The 19,607-nt window shown below is 49.2% G+C and overlaps 1 protein-coding gene across 1 annotated transcript in view; it reads right to left on the bottom strand.

The window, feature by feature from the left end:
* Positions 1-19,607, bottom strand: part of LOC126523436 (medium-chain acyl-CoA ligase ACSF2, mitochondrial-like) — a 348,233-nt gene that overhangs the window by 191,155 nt on the left and 137,471 nt on the right. The gene's annotated exons all lie outside the window — the stretch shown is intronic.

The raw sequence follows: 19,607 nt of genomic DNA, 5'->3' as shown, positions 1-19,607 counted from the left end.
AGATGCTATAGCACGCCAGTAGCGAGGATGGCTTCGTAAATAGCGCTTGCTTCGTCTTCCAAGCAGAGAAAGGAGCTGGTGACTACTACAAGTAAATGGATGAACCACCTTTCAAGAAGTGGTTGCTTAAGCAGCTTCTACCAAACAACAAACCACGCAGCGTTATACTAATGGACAATGCACCCTACCACATGTTGACCTCGAGACAGTGCCGACACCATCAACAAGAAAGGTTGACATTCAGGCTTGGCTAACCGAGAAAGGCATCACGTTTTCTCAGGGTCAATTAAATCCAGAGTTGCTGGAGCTTGTCAGCCAACAGAAGAAGGTGTTTTCGGCCTATTGCGTGGATGTGGTTGCTAAGGCAGTCGATCACGACGTCGTGAAGCTTCATTCATACCACTGCGAGTTAAATTTGATCGAACTGATTTGGAGCTAGGTGAAAGGTTATGTAGCGGTTAACAATACTGCATTCGCCCTAGCAGCTGTCAAAACGTCGCTGCGGCAAAGCATCAATTTTGTAAGGGCAGACAAGTGGCTTAGGGCGTATTCCCATATTCAGAGGATCGAAGAGGAATTCTGGAAGAGTGACAGCATCATTGAAGCAAACCTAGACATGCTTGAAATTTCAGTCGTATCAAATACGAGCAGCGAGAGTTAAGCCAGTGATAGCGAGATGAGAGGAATAAACTAGCCTGTTGAGACTCGGGGTTCCAACACGTGGGATCCTCCTTCCTCGTGGAGGGGTAAGTGAACGTGAGGCTGGATGGGATATTCAGGACGTTTGACAAAAACGTATATATTTAGATATGTTCAAGAAAATGCAATGTAATACAGGAAAGTTGATGATGAAGTGGTAGCCAGCGATCAACTCCCGCCGTCAGTTGCTCCTTTTATGCCTTGCGTGATCATTGTTCAGTCATTTCCTCGAATCCAGTGTCAGGAGACCGATGACATCACGTCCTACCCATACGGTGTCAGGAGACCGATGACATCAGGTCCCACCAATCCGGAGGTAGGTTTCCCTTTTCCTAAAAGGGGAACTAGGTCGGAAACGCACGCACACCCGGTGCACAAACAGGGAAAAGAGGGGAACGTGCGCTGACTTCGATCGTATTCTGACAGGTGATGGCCGGATCATCGCACTGACTGCGTCTCCGGCTTGGACATGCCAATTTGTGTGGCTTACAGGTGACGGCCATTTCACTGACTGATCGCGTCTCCGGCTTTGACATGACGATTTGTGCGGCTGAGAAGTGATGGCCGTATCATGCTAATTGCTCAAATCTCTCCTGAACGAGGTACTCCTGTGCTGGTCATAATTCATCCGTGTCGAGAACCACTTTGACGAGGCCGGGGACCTGTTCCTCATAATCGTGCGAGCCGTAACCGAGGGTGTCGCGGTGCGAACAGCCGATCGCAAGAAGCCGCTGTGAATGTGGGCACGGTGACAGAAGCCTCTGCAACATTCTGTCTGGCGCTTAGGCATATGAAATAACTGATTGTGAGGTTTTACGTGCCAGAACCACAGTACGACCCCAAGAAACAGTGTTTATGTTTTTGTACTAATTTTGAAAGCTTCCCCTTAGACTTAACAAAGCGAGCGTGAAAAATACTTGAAGAAAGCATTCTTTCACGTGCAAGAAATTTACTGTACGGGCGCTCTCACATTTTGGCCACATAGAAATTTGGCCGCAGTTATCGAACCCGCTAACTTGCGCTTAGCAACGCATAGCTGTAAGCAGTCGTGGTGGGTGCTGGGAATGTGCATTTGGATGGCGGACATAGCAGTTATGGGAATACTTATGAATAGCTCTGGAAAGCTGCAATCAATTGGAAAGAAAGCTTGTATAAATAAAAACGTTGACTTTGCTCCTTGCAATGAAACACATCGCAAGGCATGTCGCAGAGCGGCATGCCGCGCATTGCATATATGGAATGCGCGGCAAAGCCCATAGTCGGAGCCATTTTACAGAAGTTACACATATCGTGTATTTTACATAATAGTTCAGCTGAAATTGAGATTGTGCGTAGCTACAACGGGGATTTCATAAAGGTTATGGTTGCTCGCGAAAAAAAAACATTTCTAACTATTCATATATATAATATATATATATATGTATATATATATATATATATATATATATATATATATATATATATATATATATATATATATATATATATATCAGCTTTCCATAAATATGGTTAATAATCATTACGGTGCCTTAACCCGGCTAATATCTATCTACCACAAGCATGCACAAAAGGAGTAATCGAAAACGCCCATTTGCGGAAAGCGCTGGCGTAACCGGAAACCGAAACCTCGAGCCAAAGATTCTGACTACTTGGCGCAGTCATGCTTGTGTATGGGGAACCAGCGGATAGGCGGCGCGTCGAAAAGCGTGCGTTGCACGCCGCCCTGGCGACGAAGCGCGGCATATTCCAGCTGCTCGACCAGACGACACACACGTGCGCGGCCGTATTATAGTTCGTATGTTTCCGTTTTCGCGCCGCTTCAAGTGGACAGTTTTCGTAATGAAGCTAACACCATCAAGTGAAGAAATGACGAAAGAAGCTTTTTAAGCTTTATATATTTTTGCAGTGTGTCGCGGCGAGCACGTGTGTTTCTTTAACGGTTGCGCCGTGTGCCGTTGTCATGCTTGCGTGGCAGCCTGCCTCGCAAATCTGGCAGCTATGGCTCCGGTCGTGCTGCGCTATGGTTTCGGAAGTATTAGTTGGCCTGAACACATTCCATATTTCTCTGGCTAGACATAAAAAATTTTGATGTTACTTGGCGACAGCAGTCAATGGAGAACAAAGTTTTATCGCATCAGCTGACTCGCATAAGCAAAGGTTTCAGTGCTCCGCTGCTGGATCCGTAACAACGCTGGCTACATTTAGCACTAATTACATAAATTTACCGGATGCATCTCAGCGCCGAGTCCTCATCCGCATGTGCATTTTCAAAAACACATAGGCGGCTTAGTCGCGCTTGCGCCGGCAGTATGCGCACACAACTCGTATTATAAGGCAGCTTCCCTCCCCCATAATTCTTGGTAATGAATGGATAATATTTACCTTTCGTATCGTTCGCTTGGTGCGGTGGCGTTGGAAGGGCCTTGGCGGTGGTATTGCGAAGGAAAAATTGTTGGTACATATGCCGGATAGTGCATGCTATTGCTCATGTTGTTTCCGACGAAATGGCGACTGCATATTCTGCTGTTTGGTATTGTCTGCCATGGCTGACCATCTTCACTATCGAATAAACCAAGCACACACGCGAAATTCAATTTAGAAACCAGCCCGACACCGTTGGCAGGGCGACAAGACGGGAACTTGGATCCTTGGATCCAAGTTGCCGGACGGCTTGGATCCAACGCTGGATCCAAAGTTGGATCCAACGTTGGATCCAACGTTGGATCCAACTTGGACTGCTTGGATCCAACGCAGTCTCTGTTCTTGTTCGTAGGGTTTAGATGGAAAGACGGAGAAGGATACATCCTCCCTTATCCCGACGTAGCTATGGCACTTGTACACACAACAGTATCGTCGGCATGCTTTCATTTTCCTTCGCCTTTCAGGGCACGGAACGCCTCTACCAGTAGCAATTTTCGTCCGTGGGAGCGGCTGCATTGTGCACGATCTGACCGCCAGGGCCGCACTGCAGGCGTCGCGAAAACTCCAGCGCTGGTTCTCCATAGGCTCCGCCCACGTGGCCTTCGCTGCACTGTCACAGAAACTTCTCGACAGATAGAGGAATGCACTTGTGATGAGATGCGCTAGTTTCCGCAAGCAATAAAAATGTGACGTCCGATAGCTAAAGAGACTGACATGAGTAATACTCCTGACACAAGGACATGGCTAAAGTCCTTTTGACTGCCTTCAACCAAGGACGTCTTTGTCTCGAGAGAGATGCGCGCCGTGTCACACGACAGTCCTTTAGCAAAGGAAGTTTAAGGAAGTTCCTAGCGCAAGGAAATGGAAGATCTCCCTTGCAGACTGAAGGGAGTACTCTTGTTCCCAGCGTGCTCTAATTCCGAGTCAAGAAATCACCCTCATTTTTATTAATTTCACTTTTACCAGCAATTATAACTGTTTTTATTGCATACAATATTGTCACGTGGTAGTGACCGTGAAGAAAGCAGCGATACGGTGAGATACAAAAATAACTTTTATTGGGCGAACATGTGCCCACAAAAACAGGCTACATTTATAGCACAACGATAGCGGCGAACACGGTCGGCGATCGTCAAAAATCTGATCAGCGGGTCAAGCGCGTCGGCTTTTATACAACAGTCGTCGAATGTTCCAGACTAATCGTTGGGACCCGCATGCCTTCCACAAAGTTCTACAACATTCGAGTCACGCGATGAAATCAGATAACACAAGGTTCGGCGACAACAGACAGCGGATAGAAGCATCGATAACTTTCCAGAAACTTCGGATACATGCAGACGCGTCCCGCGCTGTGCGATAACATTTGTTAGGCGGCGAAACGTGGTCGCCCGTTAAATTATGTACACGTGTCAATACCCCCCCTCATAAAAAGCATCGACCCGATGCTGCAAACAAACGAAAGTAATAAAAGAAAAGCACTCATAGCAAAGAAAACAACAAAATAAGAAAGTTCGTCAGCGTCCGTAAAAGGGTTTAAGACGCACCACGTGGACCACTTCAGATCGTGCGCGGCGTCGCTGTTAATGCGAAATGCCGTCTGGCACGACCTCATAGTCCAGTGCGCAAATTCGTCGGATGACCTTGTAGGGTCCGAAATATCGTCGCAGTAGTTTTTCACTGAGTCCTCGTCGGCGTATCGGGGTCCACACCCAAACACGGTCATCGGGCTGGTACACGACGAAGCGTCATCGGAGGTTGTAGTGTCGGCTGTCGGTCCTCTGCAGGTTCTTGATCCGCAGGCGGGCGAGCGGTCGGGCTTCTTCGGCGCGCTGGGGGTAGGTAGCGACGTCAAGGTGCTCCTCGTCAGTGACGTGCGGCAGCATGGCGTCGAGCGTCGTCGTCGGGTTCCTGCCGTAGACCAGCTTGAACGGCGTGATCTGTGTTGTTTCTTGCACTGCCGTGTTGTAAGCGAATGTTACGTACGGCAGGACGGTAGCCCAGGTCTTGTGTTCGACGTCGACGTACATCGCTAGCATGTCGGCGAGGGTCTTATTCAGCCGCTCCGTAAGACCATTCGTTCGCGGATGTAGGCCGTTGTCCTCCTGTGCCTTGTCTTACTCTATTTCAGAATGGCTTGGGTGAGCTCCGCTGTAAAGGCCGTTCCTCTATCGGTGATGAGGACTTCTGGGGCGCCATGTCGCAGCAGGATGTTTTCGACAAAGAATTTCGCCACTTCGGCGGCGCTACCTTTCGGCAGTGCTTTAGTTTCAGCGAAACGGGTGAGGTAGTCCGTCGCCACGACGATCCACTTATTTCCGGTTGTTGACGTCGGAAAGAATCCCAGCAAGTCCATGCCGATCTGCTGGAATGGTCGGCAAGGAGGCTCGATTGGCTGTAGTAATCCGGCTGGCTTTGTCAGCGGTGTCTTGCGTCGCTGAGAGTCTCGGCATGTTTTGACGTAACAGGCGACGTCGGCGGTCAGACGCGGCCAGTAATACCTTTCCTGTATTCTCGACAGCGTCCGCGAGAATCCGAGGTGCCCAGCGGTTGGATCGTCGTGTAGGGCGTGCAGTATCTCTGGACGCAGCGCTGACGGTACAACAAGAAGGTAGCCGGCGCGGACTGGTGAGAAGTTCTTCACGAGTAGGTTGTTTTGAAGCGTGAACGAAGATAATCCACGCTTAAATGCCTTAGGGACAACGTCGGTGTGCCCTTCCAAATACTCGACTAGGGCTTTTAGCTCCGGGTCTCCTCGTTGTTGTTCGGCGAAATCTTCCGCGCTTATTATGCCAAGGACGGCGTCGTCATCCTCGTCATCTTGCGGCGGTGGGTCGAGAGACGCGCGTGATAGGCAATCGGCATCTGAGTGTTTTCTTCCGGACTTGTATGCTACAGTGATGTCGTATTCTTGTAGTCTGAGGGTCCACCGCGCCAGCAGTCCTGAAGGGTACTTTAGGTTAGCTAGCCAACACAACGCGTGATGGTCGCTGACCACTTTGAATGGCCTGCCATAGAGGTAAGGGCGAAATTTCGCTCTAGCCCAAACGATGGCGAGGCATTCCTTTTCGGTTGTAGAATAATTGCCTTCCGCTTTTGACAACGACCGGCTAGTGTAAGCTATCACGTGTTTATGTCCATCTTTTCTTTGGACTAGGACGGCACCGAGGCCTAGGCTACTGGCGCCATTGTGCATTTCGGTATCGGCGTGCTCGTCGAAGTGCGCAAGTACGGGCGGCGACCGCATGCGTCGTTTCAGTTCTTGAAATGCGTCGGCCTGCGGCGTTTTCCACTTGAACTCGACGTCACATTTAGTTAGCTTTGTCAGCGGCTCAGCGATGCGTGAAAACTCCTTGACAAATCGCCTGTAGTAGGCACACATGCCAAGAAATCTACGCACTGCCTTCCTGTCGATGGGCTGCGGGAACTTTGCAATGGCAGCTGTCTTCTGCGCGTCGAGGCGGACTCCAGGCTTGCTGATGACGTGGCCTAGGAACGAAAGCTCATCGTAAGCGAAGCGGCACTTTTCTGGCTTCAGAGTAAGCCCTGATGACTTGATGGCCTCTAGTACTGTCGCAAGCCGCCTCACGTGATCGTCGAAGTTTGCGGCGAAGACGACGACGTCATACAAGTAAACGAGACAGGTCTGCCACTTCAATCCTGCTAAAACCGTGTCCATCACGCGCTGGAACGTTGCAGGCGCCGAGCACACTCCGAATGGCATAACCTTGAACTCGTAGAGGCCTTCTGGGGTGATGAAGGCCGTCTTTTCGCGATCTCTTTCGTCGACTTCTATTTGCCAATAGCCTGACTTGAGGTCCATTGACGAGAAGTATTTAGCGTTGCAGAGCCGATCCAAAGCGTCGTCTATCCGTGGGAGGGGGTATACGTCCTTCTGCGTGATTTTGTTCAGACGACGATAGTCGACGCAGAACCGTAGGGTTCCGTCCTTTTTCTTTACCAGGACAACAGGGGATGCTCACGGGCTTTTCGACGGCTGGATGATGTCGTTGCGCAGCATTTCGTCGACTTGTTTTCTTATATCTGCACGTTCTCGCGGCGAAACTCGGTAAGGGCTCTGGCGGAGTGGTCGAGCGCACTCCTCGGTGATTATGCGATGCTTGGCGACTGGTGTTTGTCGAATCCTTGATGACGTCGAAAAGCAGCCTTTGTATCGTCGGAGCAGACTTCTGAGCTGCTGTTGCTTAATCACGGGTGACTTGGATTAATGTCGTAGTCTGGTTCGGGAACCATCGTCGTCGGCGTAGATGCGGCAGAATCTGAGAGGACAAACACATGACTGGTTTCCAGAATTCAGTTTTCCTTCCATGCAGTCGAGCGATCCCTCTTGCGACGCAAATTTCACGGTCTAGCAGTAGACGTTGGTCGCCTTCGATGACGCCTTCTACGTCAGCGGGTGTTTCGGTGCCGACCGAAATAAGAATGCTGAAGCGAGGCTGGATGCTCACTTGATTTTCGAGCACACTCAAGGCGTGGTGACTATGAGGGCTCTCCGGCGGTATCGCTTTATCTTCCGACAGCGTTATTGACTTCGACTTCAGGTCGATGATTGCGCCATGTTGGTTCAGGTAGTCCATGCCGAGAATGACGTCTCGTGAACACTGTTGGAGGATAACGAAGGGGGCAGGGTAAGTCCGGTCATGAATGGTTATTCTTGCCGTGCACATTCCAGTCGGCGTGATGAGATGTCCTCTAGCGGTTCGAATTTGAGGGCCTTCCAATGCAGTCTTAACTTTCTTCAACTGGGCGGCGATATGTCCACTCATTACGGAGTAATCAGCCCCTGTGTCCACTAAGGCGGTAACTGCGTGGCCGTCGAGAAGCACGTCGAGGTCGCTTGTTCTTTGTCTGGCATTGCAGTTAGGTCTTGGCGTTGGATCACGGCTGCGTCGTGTTGAACTGAAGTTGGAACGTCGCCTCGTCAAGTCGTCTTTCGTCGGTGTGGTCTTGGCTTCCTGACTTCGTCGGGACGGCGGTGTGTCGTTATTATGTCGTCGAGATGGTCTCTTCGTCATGTTCGCCGGCGGCGGAGGACCTTCGTCAGTTCGACGAACAGCAACCGCACCTCCATCGGTTGCTACTTTTAGTTTTCCGGATATGGGCTCGCAGAGCAGCCCCGGGCTGGGCCGGTGTATGATCGGCGCTGCGGCGACAGGTAGCGGCCTGGTGACGGCGAACGGGACGGTCGTCGAGGGTTCCACTGAGTGGCGGCGAGGTAGTCGGCGATGTCACGAGGGCGTTCACCTTCCCGAGGGCGCGGTGCATCGACGGCGAATCCTCGCAATCCCAGGTCGCGGTATGGGCATCGGCGGTACACATGGCCGGCTTCGCCGCAGTGGTAGCAGAGCGGGCGGTGGTCGGGGGGTCGCCAAATGTCCGTCTTCCTCGCGTAGCTGCGCTGGGCGATGGGTGGGCGTGCTGGCGGCGGCGGCGGTGGCGTTACGGCGTTACAGCGCCCTGGCGTTGTCGCGGAGGGGGAGCTTGACGGCGGGTGACAGCGGCGTAGGTCATCGCTTCCGGCTGAGGTTGCGGTGATCGTGGTTGCACCTCAGGGACTCCAAGCGATCGGTGAACCTCTTCTTTGACGATTTCAGCGATTGGATTCACTTGGGACTGCGACCTTGGGTAGAATTTCTGCAGCTCCACCCGTACGACCGCTCTGATAGTCTCGCGTGGATCGTCGGTAGCCAGTGATTGAACACCGGCGTAGTTTGTAGAGTTCGTGCGGCGATCGAATTGCCGGTTTCGGATCTCGAATGTCTTCTTAATGTTCGTCGCCTCACGAAGAAACTCTTCGACGGTCTTCGGTGGGCTTCTTACCATTCCGGCGAAAAGTTCCTCCTTCAAACCACGCATCAGTAGGCGGACCTTCTTCTCCTCGGCCATATCCGCGTCGGCGTGGCGGAACAAACGTGTCATTTCTTCCGTAAAGATGGCAACGTTCTCGTTTGGTAGCTGCACTCAGGCGTCAAGCATAGCTTCGGCCCTTTCCTTGCGCACGACGCTTGTAAAGGTGCGCAGGAAGCCACTACGGAACAGGTCCCACGTTGTCAAGGTCGACTCCCTGTTCTCAAACCACGTTCTGGCGGCGTCTTCTAAGGTGAAGTAGACATTCCGCAGCTGCTCGTCGGAGTTCCAGTTGTTGAATGTCGCGATTCGTTTGTAGGTCTCCAGCCATGATTCAGGGTCTTCAGTCGCTGCTCCATGGAAAGTTGGTGGTTCCCGAGGTTGTTGTAGGATAACGGGGGACGCTGGGGCAGCCATTGGGGTTGTCTTGACCAGGATCTTCTTCGTCGTCTCAGGTAGAAGTCCGTGCTCTGGGGGTAGTCCTTGCAGTCTGCGGCGGGCACGCTGGTCTTGGCCGATGTTGGTTCTGTCCTCGGACTTCAGGCTTGGTTCGCGGCTTTGTGGGGGCGTTAGTACATAAACGCACAAGCACCTCCACCAGATGTCACGTGGTAGTGACGGTGAAGAAAGCAGCAATACGGTGAAATACAAAACTAACTTTTATTGGGCGAACCTGTGCCCACAAAAACAGGCTACACTTATAGCACAACGATAGCGGCGAACACGGTCGGCGATCGTCGGAAATCTGATCAGCGGGTCAAGCGCGTCGGCTTTTACACAACAGTCGTCGAATGTTCCAGACTAATCGTTGGGACCCGCATGCCTTCCACAAAGCTCTACAACATTCGAGTCACGCGATGAAATCAGATAACACAAGGTTCGGCGACAACAGACAGCGGATAGAAGCATCGATAACTTTCCAGAAACTTCGGATACATGCAGACGCGTCCCGCGCTGTGCGATAATATTTGTTAGGCGGCGAAACGTGGTCGCCCGTTAAATATAAGTAAACGTGTCAATATAGTATTTGAGCACTGGCAAAAATATTTAAGCTGAGCAGCTACATTCGACTCTCGAACCGGGCGTTCTCGGAATGGCTGATTCGTTTGCCCTGAGTGCGCCATTTTTTGCTGTTTTAGTCAACGCGATCGCACGTCTCTCGCATGCAGAATGAGTGATTCACGTCTTTCCCAAGACTTTTTAGCAATATATAACGTGTTTCTTTCATGGCTGCGTAGGAGTTGAGCAGCGCCTAATGGGCCCCCAGCGGCAGCTTTCAAAAGCTCGCTTATAGGCCGTGTGACAGGGAGCTAACGCCTTTGAGGTGAAACTCCCTTGCGGTCCTTTAAGGGAAGGAAGTTTGAAGGAGATCCGAGTTGCCCGTGTGACACGGGTATAAGGCTTTGAAAAGAATACAACGCTGCAGTGTCGACATTGGGTAGGATCTTCTGTTGAAACAGCTGGAACGTTACAAAGTCAACAGCTTGAAACTTGTGTCGCAAGCGTAGGAAGTCTACGGTCGACAACGAAAAAGCAATATAGTACGAAGGTGTTCGTTTGGCGTATAAAAAATGGCCAGGCTTAGCTTGGTTAAGCCAAGAATGCGTTGCATATTGCGTGCGAGTTGGGGCCCAGCTTTTCCTCCCGCTGTCGTGACGTCACGTCACGTTGTTGCGCTAAAGGTCAATGGTGGCTGCCCGGCCGCGCCCAAAGGCTGAGCTGAATGATTGCAATATGCAACGCATAAAACTCTAGTGTAGGGGTATGAGCCACTATGATGGCTCATACCCCCCATGGTGGCTGCGTGGCCGCGCCCAAGGGCTGAATTGAGTGATTGCAATATGCAACGCATAATAATGTGAACCGTTCATCGGGGTTTAAAATGCTACAATGAGGCGTCGTCAGGATTTTCTGACGTGCACGCAGTGCGCTCGCTGAACATTGCGGAGGCGCTATGAGCGCTCGGCGGCGTCCGACGTTCTTCGCACTAGCTCCGAGGATGATCGCGCATCCCTGCGTACCATCACCACCATCGCCCACACAACCAAATTTATAGTGATCGCCAAGTTCTGTGCTGTACCCGGATACCACTCTCGTCCAGGTGGGCCCATTTTCGGCACTTTGAGAGACTGTTTTCACTCCCTGCTACCATGCCGCCTCGCTAGGCCTTGTCTCATTACGCCTAGCGCCACTATTCTTGGCTTTCAGCCCGGCGACGGCGGCAGCCACTGTGTTTACGGGCTACGACTTTGCCTAATTTCAAGTGCTTAGGATGGAGACTTCGTCCACCGACCAACTTACGCCCTCGGAGAACGAATACCTCGAAGATATAGTGAATATCTAGAAACGCAAGCAAGCGAAATCCAAGCCCGCGTCCCTGCACCGAGACGCCGCAGCTGATCGCCATTCCGCAGTTGCGCAAGGCACATATGCGCAGCGTCCCACAGACGCCGCGCGCTCCTCTGCTTCCTCGCCGTCGGCGAAGCAATCCAAGTGCCGTCCGCGTGAAACTCCACGCCTCTCCCGAGATAACTGCATCGTGGTTTTCAAGCCTCGTGTTCCTTGCGAGCTCCGAACCTTTTCGCGGACTGATCGTCTGGGCGGCGCAAACCAGGCTTACTTGAATGACCCGACCACCACACAAGTCCAAGTGTAGCTGATCTGGGACCAGGATATCATCATCTGCAGCACCACCTTGCTGCCCAAGGCTCAGCAATTCCTCGGAAATTTCCAGCTGCCGGTGGGGGACCTGCAGGTACCCGTCCGGAGGTCACGCCAAGCTTTTCGGGGAAACTTGCAGGGGGGTTATCGCGATCAACCCTGCCGAGACCCCTCAAAAGATCAAGTCAGAACTTTACTGGCCCCAACTTGCGGTTCGTAAACTCGGCGACTCCACCGCGGCTATGGTTACCTTCGAGGGCACGAAGCTTCCCCGCTTCCTCTCTTACCACTGCGTGGCAAAGTACGTTCGACAGTACAAAAACACAATCCCGGCCTGTCCTCAGTGCGGTACCATAGGTCACCTGCCGTCTGTGTGCTCCCACCCCAAGCGAGACCGCTGTACCCAGTGTGGGACCCTCGCTCCCGAAGGCCTCAGCGATCACGATTGCCACCCCAAGTGCCTCCTCTGCCACGGTGCCCACGAAATTAGGCACAGAGGTGGAACGGGTATATAGGAAGCCCACGTTGCCCTCGCCACATCCTCTAGGGCTCACGTCACCCCCATTCCACGACAAGAAGGGCGCCCGCCCGAAAGAGTCTGGCTCCCGGAGCCCGGCCGAAACTCAAGAATTTCCGCCGCTCGATGCCTCGACGGCGCCACCACAGGTGAGTAGTTGGGCAGGAATTGCTGCTCCCAAGCCTCTCTCCCTCCCCCTCTGCTGCCCCTCCCTCCCCTGAACTTGCGGCCCTCCGCAAGCAGAACGCGGATCTTCAGCGGTAAATTGCATTACTGACCAAGCAAGTTGCATCCCCTCAACAGCACATTTGGCAGGAGTCCGGCCCCGCCATGCCTACCCAGGCCCGCTGGCCTCCCCCCTCAAGCCTAGCCCTCGGGTGGTGCTGCCGTAGCTAAGGCCCCTCTGTTTCTTGATTCAACTTTGCCTCTCGAGGAGCGCGTCTCCCACCTTGACAATCTGCTCCTCCACCACATCTCCAATTTTTCCGTACAACACAATGTAGCTGATGTAGTGCAGGCCATTCAAGCCTGGGCGGCTACTCAGTGTCACGGTGCGGCATTATTCGATTCGGCGAAGCACCGATCAACGGGCGCCAAAGGGTCGTAGTAATAGGACCCGACGAGCAAGACGGTTATTGCCGGCCACTCGGGCATGACAGCTTTTCGCAGGAACCCCTGTGTATTCTCTGCCCCGCGCGTGCATTGAGAAGCCTACTAAGATGGCGGGGGTGCGATACTCCGAAGTATGTGGTGTCTGTACAATCCTGTGTCCACGAAGTGCTGACAGTGTGTGTGTACGGACAGTCCCGTGTGACCGGCTGCCGTCGTTTTTCCCAACGTTTTTCCGAACGTTTTTCCCAATATTTATTTATTTATTTATTTATTTATTTATTTATTTAATTATTTATTTATTTATTTATTTATTTATTTATTTATTTATTTATTTATTTTTACTGTCACCCCATGACGGGCTATTACAGGAATGGATCTAACATACATAAACAGAGAAGTGCTTTAGTGCGCTTGAACAATGCACTAGAAAGAAGAAAAAATAAAATGAGGTGTCAATGCTGATAAGAAACACAATACCAATATAACTACTTGGCAAATTTTCGCTTATTATATCACGATATTAGCGTCATATCACAATAGAACGTCAGGGTGTATGAGGATACATAAGGCAATGTATTGCTTCTAAGAATGCATTAACTGATTTTATTTGGACCATTGAATCAGGAAAAGAGTTCCACTGCTGAATTGCCCTGGGAAAAAACTATGCCTGAAGCAGTCATTCTGCTAGTGGCAGGAGGTATACAAATGTGTCTGTGCCGCGATGTTTCCTGTGTCTTGAGTTGGAAGTACTTGCCGTATCTCATTTTGACAGGGTTATGAATTACTAAGAACAGGAATTTAAGCCTGTTTAAGCTCTGCAAGTTTACCTAATTCAGTTGGGGAGTGAAAACGGCGGTATTTATTAAATAATAACCTAGAAGCAAGGCGCTGGACCTTCTCTAGTTTTAGACAGCTACTTTGGGTGTAGGGATCCCATACTATTTTTGCCTACTCAATTATGGGTCTTAGCAAGGTTTGTAAGCTAAAATTTTAATTTCAGCGGAGGCACAGTGCAGGTTACGTCACAGCATCCACGATACTTTGTTAGCTTTTGCACAAAGTTCATTTGCGTGAATATTCCAGCGCAAGTGGGGTGTAAATATGAGGCCTAGGTATTTATATTGTTTAACTCGAGCAAGTTCACGACCGTTGATACTGTATGAGAAATTTAGAATACTCTTTTCTCTAGAGGTGGGCATAAAAACAGATTTAGTAGGGTTAAGCAGCATTTGCCAAGGATCGCACATGTTCTTAATTTTCTGTAAGTTAAGATTATGGTCGGCCTGATCGCCTGGTGACTCTATTCTATTGTACAATATGCAGTCGTCGGCAAACATTCTTATTTGGGCAGTGATGTCATTTGGCAGATCATTTATAAAAACTAGGAATAAAATGGGCCCTAAGACACTACCCAGGGGTAAGCCGATACCACTGCTGATGTCCCAGATGAACATATTGTTCTCAATGTGCAAGGTAGGAAGTGAACCGCCGCGTAAGGGAAGAATTTTTGAAAGTAACACTGAATTTAAATAAAAGCTTCTTGTGGGACACCTTGTCAAAGGCCTTTGCAAGGTCTAACAATAATATATCAGTGTGGCCACGGGCACTAATTGTGCTTGAAAGGTCATGCACAAGTTCAATAAGCTGAGTGACGGTGGACAATCCTTTGCGAAAGCCATATTCATCTAGATAAATTATTTATGTTCATCTAAATAGGTGAGCAGATGCTTTGATACAATGTGTTCTAGTATTTTAGAACAGGCGCTCGTGAGTGATATCGGTCGGTAGTTGCTTGTGCCAGAGGTTGGACCACCTTTATATACGGGCACAATTTTTGCGCCCTTCCAGGCAGTGGGAAACGAGCCACTAGAAATGGATGATTGAAAAATTAGTGTTAAAAACTTGTATTTCCATTCGGCATATCTATAAAGGAATTCATTGGGGATTTTATCATGACCAGGACTGTTTCTTTATGTATTAACGTGAAGCAACAGATTAAAAACGCCCTCTTGTGTTATCTGGATATTCTGAATAGGAAGCCTGTCCGCATAATCATTGATCGTAGGCAAGATACCGTCATCGATGGTAAAAACTGAGGGAAACAAGCGGTTAAATGCCTCCGCTTGATCCTGTCTACTTTTGTCTGTGTGCATGCTACACGACATAGCCGTTCGATTTAAATACTTCCAAAACTTATCTGGGGCTTCCTTGAGAAATCATTTCAGCGTTGAGTTATAAAAGTTATCCTTAGATGTCTTCAGGTTATGCCGGAGTTTTTTACCTGTAAGATGAACGTCCTGTTTCGGTTCGATACTAGAACTGAGGGTGCAAGCCTTTCGCATAGGTTTAAGCTTTCTTTTAGTGTGTATTATTTCCCGAGTTACACAGAGATTTCTTTTTCGTGCACGTTTAGAAAGCTCAGGAATGAAATGTTGTACGCAAAATGCTGTCATATCATGCAAAGATTTCCATAGTTCTTCAGTAGTACCAGACTATCTGTACAACTCCAAAAAAAGAATAATATGACTGCTCCAGATGTTCCGGTATTGCCAAGTCATTGGCAGCTTTAAAGTTTTGAATCAGAAGTTTCTCGTTCTCACGCATGATAATAACATACATATCTAATGACATCATAACCATGTGATGATCAGAGGGACCTTCATCAATTTCACACATGTTAAGAAATGGGAGCAACCAAACATATACGAATATTCAATCAAATATTGAGGAAGTAGTTGGGCCCACAAGCATACAAGCTGAGACGACCTGAGTCAACTCATAACAGAAACCGATCTCAAGTAGTTGTTCACAGTTAGGGACGTCATGTCCCTCTACACCAGGTGTGGACAAATTAATTCCAGGAAGGTTGAAGTCTTCTAATAAAATAATATTGCCTTTGTGCTTTAGGTGTGCGTCAATAAAGCTTGTTAATTTATTAAGCACATTCACTGGGGAGTTTGGTGGCCTGTACATAGCACCAATGAACACTGTACGATTAATAAGTTTGGTTTTAATCCAAATAGCTTCGACATCAGTGACATGCGGTAGAATACTGAACAATATACATTCTTTAATTAGCAAGGCAATGCCTCCTCCTGTCGTTTCTCGGTCTCTTCTCGCCATTTTGTATCCAGGAGGTGTGACTTGGGCATCTAATGTGACTTTTTTAAGCCATGTTTCGGTAAGTGCCAGAATATCGGGATCATGTTCCAGTACTAGAGCCTCAATGTCCGTAACTTTTTTTAAAATGCTTCTTACATTTATGTTTATTATCTTGAACTGTTTAGATGCACTGTGACGCCGTCAATCGTTGTTACCGTGCTGGTCATCTCTTTCGGAAGGTGCCTTAAATATGTACCTCCAATTAGTACCCTATTCCAACCATACGCCACATCATTCATTTTCATCTTGTCAAACATAAGTTTCACCTTCATCCCCCTTTTCCTCTCTTCAGAACTAGAGTCCCATAGCCGTTTGCGGATCTCGACAATTCGTTTTAATTTTAATTAATTCTCATTTCCTTACCCTAGAGCATAAAGCAGTTTCGCAAGATTTCAGTTTTATCTCGGGAATCTGAGAGTTTCAAAATGATTGGCCGATTTTTACCATCCTGTCGCTTTCCTAAGCGATGAATCCGTTCGACTGAATCAACTTTTAGGTTGCGGACTGTATGAAAAACATCAACATTCACTTTCGTACGTAATGCTTCTTCAGTTTCATTAGGATCTTCCTCTATCCTTCTGATAATGAGATTATTTCGCCGAGAGCCATTTTGAATGTCCTCAATTCGTTTGAAGAGAGCATTAAGCCAGAATTTTATTTACGGTCCAAGTGGTCAACTCTTTTACTAAGAGTTGCCATTGCAGTTACAGTTTCATTGGCAAACTTGTCAAGGTTAGTAAGCCTGGTTGGGGCTACGCCCAAGACCTCTAATATTTCCTCTATTTTCGAAAGCCTGCTCTCTACTCGAGCCTCAAACGATGCTTAGCTTTTTTCAATATTAGTTACTTTTTACCAAAACCGCCTTCGGTGCTTTAATCACCTCGTTAAACACTTCTTCAGAGATAGGTCCGAGATTTTCTTCATCTCCCGAGCGGGGCATTAGCAAACGAGGAATGGCAAAACACTCAGATATACAACATACGAGACTATGTGGAAACGGCAACACGACTAAGCATAGAACATCATTGCGAAAACTTTATTTTAGATCCCCAACCTGCACAAGGAGCGGGAATGTCGGTGACATTGCCACGGCAATGTTGCCGTGTCCACTGATTGCTGAAACGGGCGTCCCTTTTAAAGCCAGAAAGTGAGCAGGTATGAGATAGTCAGGTGACGTCACGGTGCGTGTTGATGATGCGCTGTGACCATAGTCCACGTGTGGCCGCCGCGATGTGACGGGATTACCGAAGGGTGCGCCTAAGACGCAATCCGGCAAGGCCAAAGGCGATGCAAGCTGGCAGCGTCCATCTACCGTGAAAGTTACAGCAGCGCTGATCCAAAAGCACCGAGCTAGAACCTGCTCAAGGAGTGGGAAAGTCGGTTACAGTGGGAAGTCGGTTACACGGCAGTGTTGCCATGTAACAACAACAGAGTAGTAAGCCTGCTCATTGTGCATAGTAGGAGTGCCGATGGGTCTGCAAGATGATAGCAGACCAGTGCCTCAAAAGGGTAGACACAGCGGTTTCATTTTCTTCAAGAACGCCAAATCTCTTCCCAATGCGGTAAGATCAGCAAGGGCGACAACTTCAGCTACAATATGCAGTATTGTTTGTTTTGTTCACTGTGCTTTTTATCTAGGCGCGTTTCGATAGTGTACTCTTGGTTGTTGCCTCTTGCGTACGCCAGAATAACCACGAGAAAAGGCACGGAGATACCCACGGTCCAAAAGATCAGAGTACTGGGTCTCTGGATTGAAGTCAGGGGAACAGACGCGGAAATTATAAGGCATCTGGAAAAGAAAGTCACGGTGCCCGTTAGGCTAATACAAAGGGTCAGCAACAGCAGAATCAATTCTTCAATTAATGAAGAAAACAATGTGCGGGTTGTCCAGGCCTTCGCGATCAGTCATGTGACGTACGGGGCGGCATTCGTCCATAAGGGTAGCGATATGGCCTTGTTGGTCGGTCATCATTGAAAGGTATCTGTATAGCGCCAGAAAACAAAGACACAAGAAGAAACGAAGACGAAGACAAGCGCTAACTATTGGTCCACTGGAACAAGACTAAGAAAGATAAGATTGACGATTTCATTAGAAAAGCGTACAGAAGAGCAATTGGTGTCCCGAAATACATAATAAACGAAAAGTTACTACAACTCGGGGGAACATAACACTCTGGACTAAATCGCGGAAGCACAGAGGATAGTGCAACTCCAAAGACTCCCCGAAAAAAGGCGGGCAGAGAAATCATGGAAAATCTCAGCATAAACTACCACGCATTGAAGGGCTCCAGGACGCAGACTCACACGGACGTCCAAGTCGCAATAAACACGCAGAACATCCCGAAGAACATGCACCTTGTGCACAATGTCAAGAAAAGAAAATGCCTCACGAAAAGGCTCCTAAAAATCACGGCGCGCGGGAGGAGGCGCTCTTCGTACCCGCCACCCGGTGCCTCAGAAAGTGGGATGACAATGGTGGTGTCGGCGTTGACGAGGGCATCTCCCTCTTCGCAATGGCGGTCGTAGGTACGAAAGGAAATACCGTGACTGCAGGCTTCGTATGGACTAGATCGTCGCAGGCAGCGGAAGAAACTGCAATCGAATTGGCTGTAGTCAACAGTCGGCAACAAGACATAAGAATAATCAGCGACTGCAAGACGGCAATTGGGAAATTCGCAAAGGGCTGAGTCTCCACCGAGGTGGCCAAAATCCTTAACCGCAGAACGCAAGACTTCAAGAACGGCAAAACCACATCCAAATACCTCAAATTGATCTCGGCCCATACGGGAGAAGTAACCACAGAAGACCCGACGAGCCCTCCCAACCTCAACGAGAAGGCCCACAGAGCCACGCAAGAACTAACCCACCGCAGCTGAGACAGCGACGGCCCAACACCCCGCAACCCCCAGGGAGGGGGGGAGGACTGCATTGGAGATGATGGAGAACGCGCAGGAGGCGACAACGACGAAGCAACGATACAAGACGACAGGGAGAGACTGGTCACGTATCATGAGATATTTACAGATTATATGAAACAAAGAGAAGCATACCCACAACAGCACAAACAACTTGGCAGTTCTCAAAAAATAGGTTGGAGAAGGTTGCAAACTAGAACGTTGCGATGCCCAGCCCACTTAAACAGAGCAAATTCCAATAACCAGACGTGAGGTGCAAGCTATGCAAGCACGAACACGCAGACATGGCTTACATATTATGTAAATGCGCAAAGATCAGAGCAATATACGTAGAGGAAAACATATAACCGCACCTTCTCGTGGAAGCGATGGCTAAGCGCTCTGACTAGCTCGGAACTACATGACCTACTATGCGCCCGGGCAGTGGTGGAAAGGCTGTGCCTCACCGCACATAATGCCCAGGTGGCCTGAGGCCAGGCTGGCAACCTCGCCGGTACTCTTCGTATTAAAGTTTTTTCCTTCCTTGCATGTGTTGTAGAAAAGGTCGTGCAAACCGCATCTAAAAATGCGTATCTTGATCGTTGTATGGCGTACTGCAAGCCACCGTTTCGTCATAGCCGATAGAACGAAACCGTGTTTTCGCTTTTTCGATCTGCCAATGCACTCACTTATATAACCTCTTTGCGACGCACCCATCAAGACGTTTAAAATAGCTACCCGCGTCTCTCCTCGAAGTAATCAGAATCTACTTTGTG

Source organism: Dermacentor andersoni, chromosome 6 (genome assembly GCF_023375885.2).
Source record: "Dermacentor andersoni chromosome 6, qqDerAnde1_hic_scaffold, whole genome shotgun sequence".
NCBI classification, from domain to species: domain Eukaryota; kingdom Metazoa; phylum Arthropoda; class Arachnida; order Ixodida; family Ixodidae; genus Dermacentor; species Dermacentor andersoni.
The sequence above is the reverse complement of the archived record's forward strand: the minus strand, read 5'-3'. Positions and strand labels throughout refer to the sequence as shown.